General features: G+C 44.3%; 1 protein-coding gene across 1 annotated transcript in view; it reads right to left on the bottom strand.

The window, feature by feature from the left end:
* Positions 1-18,897, bottom strand: part of LOC140486056 (ankyrin repeat and SOCS box protein 9-like) — a 57,320-nt gene extending 38,423 nt beyond the window's left edge. Inside the window, exon 1 of the mRNA XM_072584651.1 lies at positions 13,223-18,897. The gene's annotated coding sequence lies outside the window, so the exon portion shown is untranslated. The remainder of the gene's footprint in view (positions 1-13,222) is intronic.
* Between the last annotated feature and the right edge of the window lie 103 nt (positions 18,898-19,000).

Below are 19,000 nucleotides of genomic sequence, written 5' to 3' on the forward strand. Positions count from 1 at the left end.
TGTGACTGAATAAAAACAAAACTGGAATTGCAGGTAGACAGGGTGGTGAAGATGGTATTTGGCATGCTTGTCTTCATTAGTCAGTGCATTGAGTATAGGGGGTGGCAATGTTGCAGCTGTGAAGGACATTGGTAAGGCCACTTTTAGAACACTGCTTTCATTTCTAGTTTCCCTACTATAGGAAAGATGTTGTTAAACTTGAAAGAGCTAATAGATGGGTGTGGCCAGGATTGGAGGGTTTGAGCTCTTGGGAGCTGCTGAGTATGGGCTGGGGCTTTATTTCCCCTGGAGCATCGGAGGCTGAGGGGTGACCATATAGAGTTTTATAAAATCATGAGGGGCATGGATAGGGTGAATAACCAAGTTCTTTTTTTCCCAGGATAGGGGAGTTCAAAACTTGAGGGCATAGGTTTAAGGTGATAGGGGAAAGATTAAAAAGGACCTAAAGGGTAACTTATTCATGCAGACGGTGGTGCACATATGAAACGAGCTGCTGGAGGAAGTGGTGGAGGGGAGTACAATTATGAATTCAAAAGGCATCTGGATGGGTATATGAACAGGAAGGGTTGAGGAGGATATGAACTAGATGCTGGGAAATAGGATTAGTTCAGTTTAGGATATCTGGTAGGGATGGACAAGTTGGACTGAAGGGTTTGTTCCTGTGCTGTATAACTTTGACTCGATAATGTTTGAACCTTTGGGTCTCTGATCATCCCCACACTCTAATGTTCCTCCAGTGAATGCATGTTCCTGTTCTTGACCATTTCAAAAGGCATAATCTTATATTATCCACAGATTCTTAACTATCCGCCTGAAATAATGCATTCAGTTCAAAGGGCAATTAGGAATAGGCAATGAATGCTGACCCAGCCAGTGACATCCACATCCTGTAAATGAATGTCTAAAAAAAAAAGGTTTGTTTTATTCGATTTTGGTCTATATGGACTTCAGTAAGGCTTTCGACAAGGTTCCCCATGGGAGACTGATTAGCAAGGTTAGATCTCATGGAATACAGGGAAAACTAGCCACTTGGATACAGAACTGGCTCAAAGGTCGAAGACAGAGGGTGGTGGTGGAGGGTTGTTTTTCAGACTGGAGGCCTGTGACCAGTGGAGTGCCACAAGGATCGGTGCTGGGCCCTCTACTTTTTGTCATTTACATAAATGATTTGGATGCGAGCATAAGAGGTACAGTTAGTAAGTTTGCAGATGACACCAAAATTGGAGGTGTAGTGGACAGTGAAGAGGGTTACCTCAGATTACAACAGGATCTGGACCAGATGGGCCAATGGGCTGAGAAGTGGCAGATGGAGTTAAATTCAGATAAATGCAAGGTGCTGCATTTTGGGAAAGCAAATCTTAGCAGGACTTATACACTTAATGGTAAGGTCCTAGGGAGTGTTGCTGAACAAAGAGACCTTGGAGTGCAGGTTCTTAGCTCCTTGAAAGTGGAGACAGAGGTAGATAGGATAGTGAAGGCGGTGTTTGGTATACTTTCCTTTAGCGGTCAGAGTATTGAGTACAGGAGTTGGGAGGTCATGTTGCAGCTCCCTCCCTCCTCCTCTAACCTTAATTAAGAGTCCACAGACTTGCCATAGGAAGAGGGTCTAAGGAAGTTTAGATCGAAGAGTGAGGCTTCAGCTCAGGAATCTTGATAAGGAGGTTGAGTAAAGAGATTACGCCACAGTTGAAGAGGGTGAAGACATGACTGCTCAGCTGGTTCAGTGCGCTACATGTTTGATGTGGCAGGTCAACGACTCTGGTGTGTCTGGCTCGTATATGTGTGGAAAGTGTGCGCACATTCAGCAATTGACCGAGCATATTGCAGCACTGACGAAAGAACTCGAAGGCCTTAGGCTCATCCGAGAGAACGAGATCTTTCTGGACAAGACCTTCAGCGAGGTTATTACACCGATCGTACCAGAAGAGAGCAGAAGAGTGCAGACGATGAGGAAGGCAGAGAGGAGACAGGTGCAAGAGACGCCGGGAGAAGTACCTGTCAGGAACAAGTTGAAGCTTTTGGACACAGTAGAGTCTGATGACACTGCCAGTTCGCAAGGCGGCCATGTTTGTCAATCAAAAGTTGCCGCAGAAGCAGAGCGGAAGAGTCGGACATCGCACAGAGCCGTGGTAATAGGGGACTCCATCGTGAGAGGAACTGACCAGGGTTTTTGTGGCAGAAGACGGGATTGAAGGATGGTGTGTTGCCTTCCTGGTGCTAGAGTGAAAGACATCGCGGACAGAGTGCAGGACATCCTCAAGGACGAGGGTGAAGAGCCCGAGGTGGTGGTACACGTCGGCACAAATGATGTCGGGAAGAAGAGGAGGAACATACTACAGCGAGACTTCGGAGAACTAGGAAGAAGGCTAAAAAGCAGGACATCCAAGGTGGTTATCTCCAGTTTGCTTCCAGTTCCTCGGGCTAGTGTGGCCAGAAACCGGGAGATAATGGACTTGAACGTGTGGTAAGGGAACTGGTGCAGGAAGCAAGGTTTCAAGTTCTTGGATCACTGGGGTATATTTTATGGTAACCATAAATTCTACAAGAGAGACGGCTTGCACCTTAATAGAACAGGGATCGGCATTCTGGCAGGCAGGTTTTTTGCCGCAACACCGCTACATTTAAACTAAGTAGCGGGGGGGAGGGGACAAGCTGGATGTTTAAAAAGGAAATTGAAGGGGTAGTTAGAACAAGAGAAGTCAAGAAAGACATCTGTATCAAGGAGGCAGAAAACTGGAAAAGGCATCATGCTGTAAAGTTGAGTGAAATAAGGGTTGAGGGGAAGGGTGAGAGCAGTAACAAATTAAAAATTCTATATATGAATGCACGAAGCATTAGACACAAGGTGGATGAGCTTGAGGCTCTTTTGGAAATTGGCAGATACGATATTGTGGGGATAACTGAGACGTGGCTTCATGGGGACAGGGCCTGGGAAATGAATATTCAAGGCTACACATGCTATCGTAAGGACAGACTGACGGGCAGAGGGGGTGGGGTGGCCTTGTTGGTAAGGGAGGATATTCAGTCCCTTGCGCGGGGGGACCTAGAGTCAGGGGATGTAGAGTCAGTGTGGATAGAGCTTCGAAACACTAAGGGTAAAAAGACCCTCATGGGAGTCATCTACAGGCCCCCAAACAGTAGTCTGGATGTCGGATGTAAGTTGAATCAGGAGCTGAAATTGGCTTGTCGCAAAGATGTTACTACAGTTGTTATGGGGGATTTTAACATGCAGGTAGACTGGGAGAATCAGGATGGTATCAGGCCTCAAGAAAGAGACTTTGTGGAGTGCCTCAGAGATGGATTTTTAGAGCAGCTGGTGCTGGAGCCGACCAGGGATAAGGCGATTCTGGATCTGGTATTGTGTAACGAACCAGAATTGGTCAGTGACCTCGAAGTGAAAGAGCCATTGGGAAGTAGTGACCATAATACAATAAGCTTCAATCTGCAATTTGAGAGGGAGTGGGTACAATCGAAGTGACAATATTTCAGTTGAATAAAGGGAAATATGGAGCTATGAGGGAGCAACTGGCCAAAGTTCAATGGTGCAATACCTTAACAGGGAAGACCGTGGAGGAACAATGGCAGATATTTCTGTGTATAATGCAGAAGTTGCACGATCAGTTCATTCCTAAAAGGAAGAAAGATCCCAGGAGGAGACATGGGCGGCCGTGGCTGACGAGGGAAGTAAAGAAACATATAAAGTTAAAAGAGAAAAAGTATAACTTAGCGAAGATAAGTGGGAAAACTGAGGACTGGGAAGCTTTTAAAGAACAACAGAGGATTAGTAAGAAGGAAATACGCAGAGAAAAAATGAGGTACGAAGGTAAACTGGCCAAGAATATAAAGGAGGATAGTAAAAGCTTTTTTAGGTATGTCCAAGGCAAAAAAATGGTTAGGACAAAAATTGGGCCCTTGAAGACAGAAACAGGGGAATATATTACTGGGAACAAAGAAATGGCAGAGGAATTAAATGGGTACTTCAGATCTGTATTCACTGGGGAAGACACAAGCAATCTCCCTGAGGTAACAGTGGCTGAAGGACCTGAACTTAAGGGAATTTATATTTGCCAGGATTTGGTGTTGGAGAGACTGTTAGGTCTGAAGGTTGATAAGTCCCCGGGGCCTGATGGTCTACATCCCAGGGTACTGAAGGAGGTGGCTCGGGAAATCGTGGATGCGCTGGTGATTATTTTCCAGAGTTGAATAGAATCAGGGTCGGTTCCTGAGGATTGGAGGGCGGCTAATGTTGTGCCACTTTTTAAGAAGGGTGGGCGGGAGAAAGCAGGAAATTATAGACCAGTTAGTCTGACCTCAGTGGTGGGAAAGATGCTGGAGTCTATTATAAAGGATGAAATTACGGCACATCTGGATAATAGTAACAGGATAGGACAGAGTCAGCATGGATTTATGAAGGGGAAATCATGCTTGACTAATCTTCTTGAATTTTTTGAGGATGTAACTCGGAAGATGGACGAGGGAGATCCAGTGGGTGTAGTGTACCTGGACTTTCAGAAAGCTTTTGATAAAGTCCCACACAAGAGGTTAGTGAGTAAAATTAGGGTGCACGGGATTGGGGGCAAAGTACTAGATTGGATAGAGAATTGGTTGGCTAATAGGAAACAAAGGGTAGTGATTAACGGCTCCATTTCGGAATGGCAGGCAGTGACCAGTGGGGTACCGCAGGGATCCGTGCTGGGACCGCAGCTTTTTACAATATATGTAAATGATATAGAAGATGGTATCAGCAATAACATTAGCAAATTTGCTGATGATACAAAGCTGGGTGGTAGGGTGAAATGTGATGAGGATGTTAGGAGATTACAGGGTGACCTGGACAAGTTAGGTGAGTGGGCAGATGCATAGCAGATGCAGTTTAATGTGGATAAATGTCTGGTTATCCACTTTGGTGGCAAGAACAGGAAGGCAGATTACTACCTCAATGGTAGCAAATTAGGTAAGGGGGCTGTTCAGAGAGATCTGGGTGTTCTTGTACACCAGTCAATGAAGGCAAGCATGCAGGTACAGCAGGTCGTGAAGAAGGCTAATAGCATGCTGGCCTTCATAACAAGAGGAATTGAGTATAGAAGCAAAGAGGTGCTTCTGCAGCTGTACAGGGCCCTGGTGAGACCACACCTGGAGTACTGGTCTCCAAATTTGAGGAAAGACATTCTGGCTATTGAGGGAGTGCAGCGTAGGTTCACGAGGTCAATTCCTGGAATGACAGGATTGCCTTATACGGAAAGACTGAAGCGACTAGGCTTGTATACCCTTGAGTTTAGAAGACTGAGGGGATCTGATTGAAACGTATAGGATTATGAAAGGATTGGACACTCTAGCAGGAGGAAACATATTTCCGCTGATGGGGGTGTGCCAAACCAGAGGACACAACTTAAAAATACGGGGTAGACCATTTAGGACAGAGATGAGGAGAAACTTCTTCACCCAGAGAGTGGTGGCTGTGTGGAATGCTCTGCCCCAGGGGGCAGTGGAGGCCCAGTCTCTGGATTCATTTAAGAAAGAGTTGGATAGAGCTCTTAAAGATAGTGGAGTCAAGGGTTATGGAGATAAGGCTGGAACAGGATACTGATTGGGAATGATCAGCCATGATCATATTGAATGGTGGTGCAGGCTCGAAGGGCTGAATGGCCTACTCTTGCATCTATTGTCTATTGACATTGGTTAGGCCGCTGTTGGAATATTGCGTGCAATTCTGGTCTCCTTCCTATTGGAAAGATGTTGTGAAACTTGAAAGGGTTCAGAAAAGAGTTAGAAGGATGTTGCCAGGGTTGGAGGATTTGAGCTAAAGGGAGAGGCTGAACATGTTGGGGCTGTTTTTCCTGGAGCGTCGGAGGCTGAGGGGTGACCTTATAGAGGTCTACAAAATTATGAGGGGCATAGATAGGATAACTAGACAAAGTCTTTTCCCTGGGGTCGGGGAGTCCAGACTAGAGGGCCGAGGTTTAGGGTGAGAGGGGAAAAGATATAAAAGAGACCTAAGGGGCAACCTTTTCACGCAGAGGGTGGTACGTGTATGGAATGGCTGCCAGAGGATGTGGTGGAGGCTGGTGCAATTGCAACATTTAAGAGGCATTTGAATGGATATATGAATAGGAAGGTTTTAGAGGGATATGGGCCAGGTGCTTGCAGGTGGGATTGGGTTGGGATACCTGGTCGGCATGTACGGATTGGACCGAAAGGTCTGTTTCTGTGCTGTACATCTCTATGACTCTATGACTGTGAACATTAGCAAGGTCAGCCTTTACTGTTCATTGCAAATAACCCTTGAAAAGGCTGTGGTAAATCACCTTCTTTAACATTTGCAGTCCATATGGTGCGTGTTAAGGAGGGGGTTTCAGGATTTTGACCCAGTGGCAGCAAAGCCAAAATAACAATTTTGAGCAACTTGAAAGAATTTATAGGTGGTTGTGTTATGTGTCTCCTTTGACCTAGTCCTGTAGATAGTAGAGGTCACAAGCTTTGAAAGAATTTTGAAGGATGCCTGTAGAGTGGAAAAATAAATGGAAAGGCATGTTTGAGAGGGATACAAACAGTTGGTAGAGAGAGACGGATATAGGTTAGGAAAGTGGGCAAATGAAGTATAGTGTAGGAAATACTTTGGTAGCAAAATTTTCTAAATGGGGAAAGACTTCAGAAATCTGAATCACAAAAGACCAAGTTCAGTGCTTTAAGGTTATCATGCAGGTTCAATTGGCAGCTAGGAAAAGACAAGTGCAATGTTAGCATTCATTTTGAGAGGGCTAGAGTACAAGACCAGAGATTATAGTGCTCATGCTGTATAGGCTCTGGAATATTGAGACAAAGAAAATACTGCAGATGCTGGAATCTAAAGCAGACAGGCAAGAGGTTGGAATAACACAGTGAGCCAGGAGGTGGAGAAGTCACTGCTTCAGATATAACCCTTCTTCAGGAATGTAGGTGGGAGTAGGGGTCGCTGCAGATAAAGCTTTTGTTGCGGGAGGGGGGGTTGGGTGGGGAGAGGGGCAGAATGGAGAGTTAGTGATAGGTGAACACAGGTAGTGGATACCACCTGGTTGGTTGATGGGAAGAATGAATCTGGTTGGTAGCTGGAAGGACAAGTCGGAAGGTGGAATGGAAGGGAGGAGGGGGCACTGGAAAGGGAGTTAGATTGCAGGTGCAAAATCTGCCCGTGCAACACCTCCTCACCTCCAAACAGTCCTTCCAGGTGAGACAGAGGTTCACCTACCTCTCCTCCAACCAAGTTTACTGCATCTGGTGCTCCTGATGTGGTCTTCTCTACCTTGGGAAGACCAAACGTAAACTAAGGGAACGTTTCGCCGAGCATCTCAGCTGGGCCTGTAATGGCCAGCCTGCTCTCTCGGTCACCACCCATTTCAATTCCCCTTCCCGGTCCCCGTCCTCTGCCTCCTCCAGTGAATCAGTCTGCAAATTGGAGGAACACCTTTTCTTCTGCCTGGGCAACCTGCAGATGACTCAACATGGAGTTCTCCGATTTCAAATAACCTTCCCACCTGACTCCTTTTGCAGCCCTGCCTCCTCCCTTCCTTCCAGCTACCAACTGGATTCATTCCTCCCATTGACCAACCAGGTCATACCCACTACCTGGATCCACCTATCACCACCTTACCATGACATCCCTCTCCCCACCCACCACTTATACCTGCAGCTCCCCCTACCCCAACCTCCATTTCCAAGGGGTTATACCCAAAACATTGGCATCTCCACCTCCCGGTGCTGCCTGGCATGCTGTATTCTTCCAGCCTCCTGCTTGTCTACGTTGGAATATTGAGGGCAGTTTTGTACCCCATATCTAAGGAAGAATATGTTGGCCTTGGAAAGGTCCAGAGGAACATTACAAGAACACTCCTGAGAATGAAGGCCTCGCCATGTAAGGAGTTGAGGACACTGGGTCTGTACTCAATGCAGTTTAGAAGGATGCTAGGATCTCATTGAAACCTACATTAATACAGACAGGCCTGGATAGAGTGGCCATGAAAAAGATATTTCCACCAATTGGTGAAGACCAGACCAGAGGAGACACACACAGAATAAAGGAAATTTCTTCAGTAGAGGGTGTTGAATCTGTAGTAGTCATTGCCACTCAAGGCTGTAGTTGTCAGAGTGTATTTAAGATAGAGATACATGGTTATCAATTAGTAAGTGGATCAAAGATTACAGGGAGAAGGCAGAATGGGTTTGAGAAACATATCAGCCAATAGTCGAATGGCAGAGCACACCTGATGAGCTGAGGAGAACAAATGCGCAGAGTATTATTTAAATGGAGAAAAACTACAGAACGCTAAACACAAAGGATCTTGGGGACACATGCATTAAACACAAGTGAAAGCTAGCACACAGGTGCAGCAGATCATCAGGAACACTAATGGAACATTGTCCCTTATTTCAAGGGGGTTGGAGTAGGACTGGGGAAGTCTTACATCAACTGAACAAAGGCACTCGTGAGACCACATCTGGTACACTGTGAATGTTTGTCATCCCCTTAAATAATGGGGAAGTTATCACTTCATTGGAAGCATTCGGAGAAGGGTCACTAGGATGATCCCAGAGATCTACAGATTGTCTAATGAACGAAGGTTAAATAGGTTGGGACTCTACACATTGCAATTCAGAAGAATGAGAGGTGATCTCATTGAAATATTCAGTATTCTTAAGGGGCTTCAGGGCATAGTCTCTCAATAAAGGGGCATCAATCAAAGAGAGGTAGAGGAACTTCTTCTCAGAAGGCTGAGTTTTGGGAACTTCTTGCCGCAGAGAACTGTGGAGGCAGAGCCCTGGTGTACATTTTAGGCTGAGAAAGTGATTCTTGGTCAGTAGGGAAATCAAGGGTTATGGGGAAAGGGCAGGAAAATGGACTAAGGAATGTTGGATCAGCTATGATCCTATTGAATAGTGGAGCTAGCAAAGGGCCTAATGGCCTACTGCTGTTCCTATTTTGTATGATCTCCATTGATTTGCTCCCCCTGCACCTTTTATACGCCTATTTTTTAAATCCAGTCCTGAATATTCTAAGACATTCAGGGTTTATTGGGCTGGTTACTCCTAAATTTCATACTAAAGAGAATATGTTGAGCCTGTACCAGTTTTGAAAGCCTCCCACTATTCTGCTGTAAATTTGCCCTCAAATAGCTGTTCTCAGTCTACATTGGACTGATCCTGACTTATTTTAATAAAATCTACCTTTCCACCAGTCCAAAAGCCTTATCCTTAGACCATCTATTTCTTTTTCTTTAACAAACTTAAAATATATGGTCTCTGTCACAAAAATGCTCCCCCACTACCACCTTGAACAACTGAGCAGCTTCATTTCCCTGAATTAGGTCCAGTACTGCACCATCCCTTGTACGATCATCTTCATGTTGATATAAAAATCTCCACTGAAAATATTTCAAGACATCTGCCCCTTCAAAACCCTTTATATTATGATTGTCCCAGTTAATATTGAGATCATTCAAATCCACTAATTGCCCTATTTTTTTTTACAAGCCTAAGTGAATTGACTACACATCTGCTTCTCCTCTGCCTGTTGATGGTTTGAGGGTCAAGACTCACTCCGAACATTGTGACACCCCTTTTTATTCCTCAACTCTACCCTCAAAGCCCCATTTGACAACCCTCCAAGACATCAGCCCTCCTTAGTATCCTTAATTAATAGTGCAACATCACCCAGTCTTGCCTGAAGATCCTATACCCGTGAATAGTGAGGTGCCCGTCCTGCCACTCCCTTAATCACGTCTGTGGTGGCAACAACATGGCAATTCCTTATGTCAATCCATACCCAATTCAGCTGTCTTACTTGTAGTAGACCGAGCAGTAAAGTGGAGGCCCTCCAGCCTCTCCTCCCTGCCTGGAGACACATGACTGAACTCCCTTGCAGAGGTTTCTTTTCTAAGATACAGTATGTTGTGTCATTACTGAACTAACGCACTGTGTCCCCTGCCCTCCTGTAGTAGTTTAAAATCCTCCCAACAGCACTAGCAAACACACCCGCAAGGTTGTGGGTCCCATTCTGGTTTGGTGCGGATCATCCTGCTTCTAGAGGTCGCACATTCTCCTGAATTGGTTCCAGTGATCCAGGAAACTAAAAAATATCCCACTCTGCACCAACACGAACCAGACATTCTTCTGCCCTATTCTCCTACTTCCATACTTGCTAGCACGTGGCACTGGGAATGATCCCTCAACACGAAGCAAGATCTCATTTCCCTTTTCTATCATTAGTACCAATGTGTAACACAACCTATATCTCATCACCCTTCCCGTTCAAAATACCCTGCAGTTGCTCAGTGACATCCTTGACCCTGACATCAGGAAGGCAACACACCACCCTGAAGTCATGTCTGCAGCTGCAGCAATGCTGGTCTGTTCTCCTAACGAATCATCAGTTACTCTCACTCCTGCTCTCTTCTTCCTCCCTCCCTGTGCAGTCAGGCTGCTTGTGATGCCAAACCTGGCACTGTCTGCATTTCCTAAAAGAACCAGTGCCTTAATCAGCTTCCTAAATGGAAAACCAATTAGCAAGCGGAATCCTAGGGGACTTCTCCCCTACCTGTCTGTTCCTCTGATGATCTAGGGGTCAACTCTTCCCTTCTTTCCTTAAGTCCTTTTGAGTTGTGATGTGACTACCTCTGTAAACATGCCATCCGCATTACTCAGGAGAAAGTGAGGACTGCAGATGCTGGAGATCAGAGCTGAAAAATGTGTTGCTGGAAAAGTGCAGCAGGTCAAGCAGCATCCAAGGAGCAGGAAGATCGACGTTTCGGGCAAAAGTCCTTCTTCAGGAATGAGGAGGGTGTGCCAAGCAGGATAAGATAAAAGGTAGGGAGGAGGGACTTGGGGGAGTGGCATTGGGAATGCAATAGGTGGAAGGAGGTTAAGGTGAGGGTGATAGGCCGGAGAGGGGGTGGGGGCGGAGAGGTCGGGAAGAAGATTGCAGTTCAAGAAGATGGTGCTGAGTCCGAGGGTTGGGACTAAGATAAGGTGTGTGTGTGTGTGTGTGTTGGGGGGGGGGGGGGGGGTGGGAAAGAAGAGAATGAGGAATCTGGAGAAATCTGCATTCATCCCTTGTGGTTGGAGGGTTCCTAAGCGGAAGATGAGGCGCTCTTCCTCCAGGCGTCGTGTTGCCATGGTCTGGCGATGGAGGTGGCCAAGGACCTGCATGTCCTTGGAGTGGGAGGGGGAGTTAAACTGTTCAGCCACGGGGTGGTTGGGTTGGCTGGTGCGGGTGTCCCAGAGGTGTTCTCTGAAACATTCCGCAAGTAGGCAGCCTGTCTCCCCAATATAGAGGGGGCCACATCGGGTGCAGCGGATACAGTAAATGATGTGTGTGGAGTTGCAGGTGAATTTGTGACAGATATGGAAGGATCCCTTGGGGCCTTGGGAGGGAAGTGAGGGGGGAGGTGTGGGCACAAGTTTTGCATTTCTTGCGGTTGCAGGGGAAGGTGCCGGGAGTGGAGGTTGGGTTGGTGGAGGGTGTGGACCTGATGAGGGAGTTGCGGAGGGAGTGGTCTTTCCGGAATGCTGATAAGGGAGGGGACGGAAATATATCCTTGGTGGTGCGGTCTGTTTGGAGGTGGCGGAAATGACGAAGGATGATATGATGTGTTCGTCACAAATTCACCTGCACCTCCACACACATCATTTACTGCATCCGCTGCGGCCGCCTATTTTTATCTTAGCCTGCTTGGCACACCCTCCTCATTCCTGAAGGGCTTATGCCGAAACGTCGATTCTCCTGCTCCTTGGATGCTGCCTGACCTGCTGCGCTTTTCCAGCAACACATCCGCATTACTCAGTCTCGTAGAGGTTTTAGGGTGTCTCCAGCCACCACTCAAGCTCCAAAACATGGAACTCAAGTTTCTGCAGTTGAGCATACTTGGTCATCCTGGATGCTGGTAGGATCCATGACTTCCCACATATGACAGGTGATACGTTCCACTAAGCTGCCTTCACCAGCCAAACTTATTTGATCTTACTAACTAACTTTTCTAATTGCTCAGTCTTGTTACAGTATGGAGTCAGTTAGCTAAATCAAATCACCCTTCCTACCCTGTCACCAAAGCACAACAAAGTCAAAACGTTCCAAGATGCTCAAAACTGACCCCAGTGATTCCTCACCAGACATTTTGAATAACTAAGCCCAGACACTATGAATAATTAATTCTCAACACTGCGTTTCTAGCTTAAATAAAAGACTTAGCAATTTATTAGCAATAATAAGATTACTTAGTGTGGAAACAGGCCCTTCGACCCAACAAGTCCACACCGACCTGAAGTGCAACCCACTCAGACCCATTCCCCTACATTTATCCCTTCACCTAACACTACGGGCAATTTAGCATGGCCAATTCACCTAACCTGCACATTTTTGGACTGTGGGAGGAAACCGGAGCACCCGGAGTAAACCCATGCAGACACAGGGGGAATGTGCAAACTCCACACAGACAGTTGCCTGAGGCGGGAATTGAACCCGGGTCTCTGGCGCTGTGAGGCAGCAGTGCTAACCACTGTGCCAGCCACAGAACAAAATTAAACAAAGCAATCTAATTTATATGTCTGATTTAAACCCAATTTCCTTTGTTTTCAGCCTCAGTCATATAAGACAGACAAACACACAGTTAAGGGATAAAAGAAAATCATAAGACTAGCCAAGATTATTTAAGCAGTTTTCATCATGCATTGGTCCACAGGTATTTATGTTTGTTTCTTGGTTGATTTTCTGAAAATATCAATTAGGACCACTTTGAAGTTCACTCTAGCAAAAGTTAGTGATACTCAAATTTGTTTTTATTCTCTGAACCTTCAATAGCCGATAATGGGCAGGAGTTTTCTAACTTGTATGCTGTAACATCAACTGTCAAAAAAAATTCAAACTCGGGCCTTTCCCTTTGTTTGACGATTATGCTCACTTTCAGACTCATTGGCTCAAATACCCAGCTACTGAACTCATTAATAGGAGAATATCTGCTATCTGGTCAAACTCACCACGAACCCCACCCTTCAGAGTCTAGGGAATCCTTTTGAGCAAGAATCAATCTGCAATCAATTTGTCTCATAAACAAACAACAGCTTGATCGTTCTGTTTTTATTAACATAAACTGCTGCTCACAATCCAAAGGTCATCTTCAGACAACAGAATAATAAAAGAATAAAAATAATAAATAATCAGATGGGGTGCCTACAATCTGAAAGATAATCCCCTTACCTTTAATCTCTTGTTTCTTTTTCTTATTCTGACAGTTACTTATCTGTCGTGCTTTTTCTATCCAGGCTTCAAGGGATTGACTGATGACTGCCCCCCAGTCAGCTACTTTATTAATCTTTTAACTGGACTACTGAACTTTTTATAAAGTCCAAAAGATTTACCAGGTCATTACTCACAAATATTACTAACTCAGGCTGTGCCTCACTCTGGATCTCCCAACTGTTCGTGTGAAACTCCTATCATGCACTTTTACTTTCAACAATACCTCTCAAATAGAGCCAAAAACTTCAGTAATAAATGTGGAGGTGCTGGTGTTGGACTGGGAAGGATGAAATTAAAAATCACATTTCCAGTTATAGTCTAACAGGTTTATTTGAATGCATTAAAGGTGTGAAGTTAACGCATTGTCTGAGCTGAGATGTCACTTTTTAATATAAAACCTTAACTTATCTCAGGAATGTGACTTGAAAGTAGTTTTGGGCTTTATAGATTAATGAATCAATAGACAATAGATGCAGGAGTAGGCCATTCAGCCCTTCGAGCCTGCACCGCCATTCAATATGATCATGGCTGATCATTCCCAATCAGTATCCTGTTCCAGCCTTATCTCCATAACCCTTGACTCCACTATCAAAACCTGCAACCCATTCTAAAAGATGGGAGACTTAATCTAGGTTTATTCAATATATCACATAAGTGTATGACACTATGATCTTTTGCTATAAATTGTGTCCTATGATCCTACTCCATTAGTTACCTGACAAAGGAGTGGCACTCCAAAAGCTTGTACTTCCAAATGAACCTGTTGGACTATAACCTGGCATCATGATGTGGAGGTGTTGGACTGGGGTGTATAAAGTTAAAAATCACAACACCTGGTTATAGTCTAACAGGTTTGTTTGGAAGCACCAACTTTCAGAGCACTGCTCCTTCATCAAGTGGTTGTCACCAGATGAAGAAGTGCTCTGAAAGCTAGTGCTTCCAAATAAACCTACTGGACTATAACCTGGTGTGGTGTGATTTTTAACTTCAATAATCAGATCCCTCTGCTCTTGTGCCACCTTCAGAGTTGAATCTTTTATATTGTTTTGCCTTGTCCACATCCTACTTGCCAAAATATATCAGTTCTACACAGTGAAGTTCCTTTGCTAACACCATAAACTCAATGTCCTTTTGTAGTTTGACACTATCAGAGTTTGCAATTCTTCTGAATGTTGTCGTCAACTCAGACACAAACTGTGCCTAATACATTAAAGTCCAGATCATTAATACAAGGAAAATCAAGGGTCTCAACACTGACACTTAGGAAACTCACTCAAATTCCCAGCCTGAAACATTTCCATTGATGATTACCCAGTTTCCTGCGGCTCTGCCAATTTTACATCCATGTTGCTACTGCTCCTTGCATGATGGAGTAAACAAATCAGTTAATAAACATAAAAGGAAAGAGATTACCCAGGTTACACCATTTACTGGATAGTAGAAGGTAACTTTTGATATTTTAAGTCATCATGGCAACAGTTCAATTCAATCTACAAAAAAAAAGGTTCTGGGAATCATCACTGGCTAGGCCACCATTTATTGCTCATCCTACTTGCCACTGAGAAAGTAGCGGTGAGCTACCTTTGTGAACCACTGCAGTCTACCTGGTTTAGACAGATGCATAATTCCAATAAGAGAGTTCCATTACTTTGGCCCAGCAACACTGAAGAAAGGATGGCCATTGTCATCATGTTACTTAGCATTATCAACCAAAGCCTGAAAGCTGACCAGGTCTTGTGCAGGTGTGGACTTTTGTTTCATATTGCTTCTGGTACGTCAAAGCCTGACCACCATCAACAAGGCAAAGTCAGGACTGTGATGGGTTATGCTATTTGCCTGGAAAACTGCAGCTCCAACATCACTCAAGAAGCTTGACACCAAGGACAAAGCAGGCCACTTGATTGCTGTTGCTATGCATCGTGCAATGTCCATCTGAAAGATATGCCAACTCTCTGACAGCATTTTCTATCACTTAGAAGGACAAAGGCAACCGATCAATTGAAACAACCACCCATATGACAACCCCTCCACTCCACACACCGTTGTAACTTGGAAATACCATCTTTTCTTTACTGCTGTTGAGTCAATGTCCTGGAATTCATTCCCTAATAGCATTGTGGGTGTTCCTATGCCCAACGGACTACAGCAATTCAAGGTAGCTCACCACCACCTTCCTAAAAGCAATTGAAATGGGCAATAAATATTGATCTAGCCAACAACACTGACATCTGGTGAAAGAACTAAATTTTTTTAAAAAGTTGCAATTGCAAATGGAACACTGCATAAATATCCGGAGTTTGGTCTCATGACAAACCTGAAGGAGGGTTATGCCCGAAACATCAAATGTCTTGCTTCTCGGATGCTGCCTGACCTGCTGTGCTTTTCCCAGCGCCACAAACCATTAACTCTGACTCTCCAGCATCCGGAGTCCTCATGTTCTCCAATGATAGAAAACAGGTCATTTGCTGAAACAGCTGAACAGGATTAGACTTCAGACATTACCTTGATGAACTCCTGTAGTCATGTCCCGGGACCGAGATGATTGACCTCTCACAAACACAATTACCTTCATTTGTGCTAGGTACGATTCCAACCAGTGGGAAAATGTCACCTCCACCACTATTCTCATTATCTTCAGTTTCACTGGAGCTTCTTGGGGTGGTACACTGAGAAACTACCTTGACGTCAAGGGCAACATCTCTCTCTCACCTCAACTCTAGAATTAGTTCTTTTGCCCACTACGTGAGCCAATAATGTTGAGATCTGGAAAAACTCAAACTGAACACAGCAAGCAGGTTAGAGATGAATTAAGGGCGGCACGGTGACTCAATGGTTAGCACTGCTGCCTCTCAGTGTTAGGGACCTCTGTTTGATTTCAGCCTTGGGTGACTGTGAAGTTTGCACATTCTGCCTGCATCTGCGTGGGTTTCCTTCGGGTGCTCCGGTTTCCTTCCGCAGTCCAAAGATGTGCAGGTCAGGAGAACTGGCCATGATAAATTGTCCATAGTTTTCAGGGACGTGTAGGTTAGACATATTAGTCAGGAGAAATGTAAAATAATAGGGTTGGGGAATGGGTCTGGTACTTTTCAGAGGGTCGGTGTGGCCTTGCTGGGCCAAATGGCCTGTTTCCACATTAAGGATTCTTTGAATTAGAGCTGTACAATAAGGTGATTGAGGACACTAGATCAATTTACTGATATCTGCGAATAAGCTCATGGGTCATAATGGACTAGATTGGATTTACAGAATCATATAGTACTGAAGAGGCTCATAGCTTTGAATATTATACTTCAAAATGTTCAAAGTACTTTTAAAAAGTTTGAGGTTACCTGTCTCAACTACCATTGTACCATTGACAGCACATTCCAGACTCTTACCACCTTCTGGATGAAAATACTTTTTCTTAAACCCACTCTAAATGTTATCATTTTTTTAAAGAAGAACAGCTGCTTTCTATCCAGCCTGCCCATGCCCCTGTATGTATTAAATACTGTATTTGTCACGTCAGCCTGGAACCCACAAGTTTTTGACTTTGTCTCCCACATCTCCTAGGCCTGACTGAAATCCATTATAAACCACATCAATGGCACAACCCACAACCTTAATCACCTCCTCGAAAAATTCACCAGAATAGTTTTCACTGATCTGCACAGTGTCTCTCTCTACCACCCTTCTTGAAAAGTGGAATCTCACTAGGTGTCCTCCAGTAGTCTGGTACCTCCACTGTGGCCACTGAGGAATTAACAGTTTAGGTCAGGGCTCGACATCCCCTCCCCCATCTCCCACAACAGCCTGGGGTACAACTCTTCCTGTCCGGGGATCTCTCTATTTTTAAACCTGCAAAAGCCTCCAATACCACCTTACTTCCTATATCAAACTGATCAAGAACCTTTTGTCATCTTAAATTCTGTAGCTACATTCGCCACCTGCTAAGTAAAGACAGATTTGAAGTACTCATTTAATACTCTACCAAAATTCTTGTGCTCTAAGCAGACTTGTCCATTGTCCCCAACGGGCTCTACTCTTTCCCTGGTTATTCTCTTCCCCTTGATACACTTGTAGAATAGCTTGGGATTCTCCTTAATCTTGCCCGCAGTGATTTTTGCTCTCCTAAATGCTTTAAGATCTCCCCTGCACTCCTATAGGGCAATATGCGTTAATGATTCCAATACATATTAATGACTTGAGGGAAGGAAGCTAATGTACTGCATCCAAATTTGCAGACAACACAAAAATAGGTAGAAATGAAAGTTGTGAAAGGGACACAGTCTGTAAAGAGATGATAAAGATTAAGTGAGCAAAAATTAGCAATGTAGGAAAATATGAAATTGTTCATTTGTGGAAGAGAACAAATTTTATTTAAATGGAGAAAAACAGCAGCACGCTGCAACACAAGAGGGACTTGGGGTAATTTTGTAGAAAACAAAGCTAGCACATAGCTTTAGCAGGCAGTTAGGAAGGTTAATGGAATGTTGGCTCCCATTTCAAGAGTTGGGAGGAGAAGAGCAGGGAATTCTTACTGCAACTGTACAAGGTGCAGGTGAGGCCATGTGTGGTGTGCTGACAGCAGTTTTGCTCTCCTTATTTAAGAAAAGATATTAAGGTTCATTAGGGTGAAAACCAGAATGGAGGGACTATTTTACAAGCAAGATAAACAGGTTGGAACTCTACTTGTTGGAATTTAGAAGAATGAGCAGTGATCACATTGAAATATATACGATTCTTAAGGGTAAATTGAGAGAATGCTTCCCCTCATGGGACAGTCTACAACCAGAGGGCACTGCCTTAAATTGGCACTGTTATTGAGACAAGGTAAGGAAGAACTTAAGTTTGTCTCTTTGGAACTCCTTGCCACAGACAACTCCTTGTGTATATTTAAGGCTGATCAGGAGAGGAATCAAGAGTTATGTGGGAATGTCAGATCAGCCATGAGCTTATTGAATGGTGCAGCAGACTTCAGGATCTGAATGGCCTACTTCTGTTCCTATTTCTTACAGTTCTTATGGCATCTGTTTATTTGCTCCCTTAGTACCTGTTATGCCTCACTTCCTTTTCTTCAGTCCTGAATAAGCTGAAACATCCAGGGTTTGCTGGATATGCTGCTCCTACATTTCACCCAAAAGGGACCATGCCTATATGCTCTCTAATACCTTTTTGGATGCCTCCCACTGTTCTACTGTAGTTATAATCTCAAGTTCCCTATCTATTTTGGTAAGATCCTACCTTACTTCAATAAAATCTGCCCTCTCCCCAAACCAAAGCCCCTTTTTTGCAGACCATCTTTTTACATTTTCCATAACAAATTTAAGAAAAGATTCAAGCAAGATAATAGATCTCATTATAACTGATGCTGAGGTCACTATCACTAACACTGTCCAGCATCATTCCCCAAAATTAAGTCCAGCATTCCTCCATCCCTCGCAGGATCATCTACATGCTGATACAGAAGACTTTTCTGTATACCTTTCAAGAAGTCTATCCCCTCTAAACCCTTTATACTATGATTACCCCGATTAATATGAAGGTAGTCCAAATTCCCTAATAACTGATTATTTTTATATGCCCCAGCAAATATCTGCCCCTCAATTGCCCACTGACTGCCCACTCTTATCACTGAAAATTAAGCCTTTCACGTAGCCCTCCTTCTCTAATTATCTGTTTGATTGTTCACCACCATTTATAATTAGATTTAGTACCTTGTTTGAATCTTTAAGAAAAAGCAACTCAACTGACCAA

This window comes from Chiloscyllium punctatum, chromosome 15 (genome assembly GCF_047496795.1).
Source record: "Chiloscyllium punctatum isolate Juve2018m chromosome 15, sChiPun1.3, whole genome shotgun sequence".
Classification (NCBI taxonomy): domain Eukaryota; kingdom Metazoa; phylum Chordata; class Chondrichthyes; order Orectolobiformes; family Hemiscylliidae; genus Chiloscyllium; species Chiloscyllium punctatum.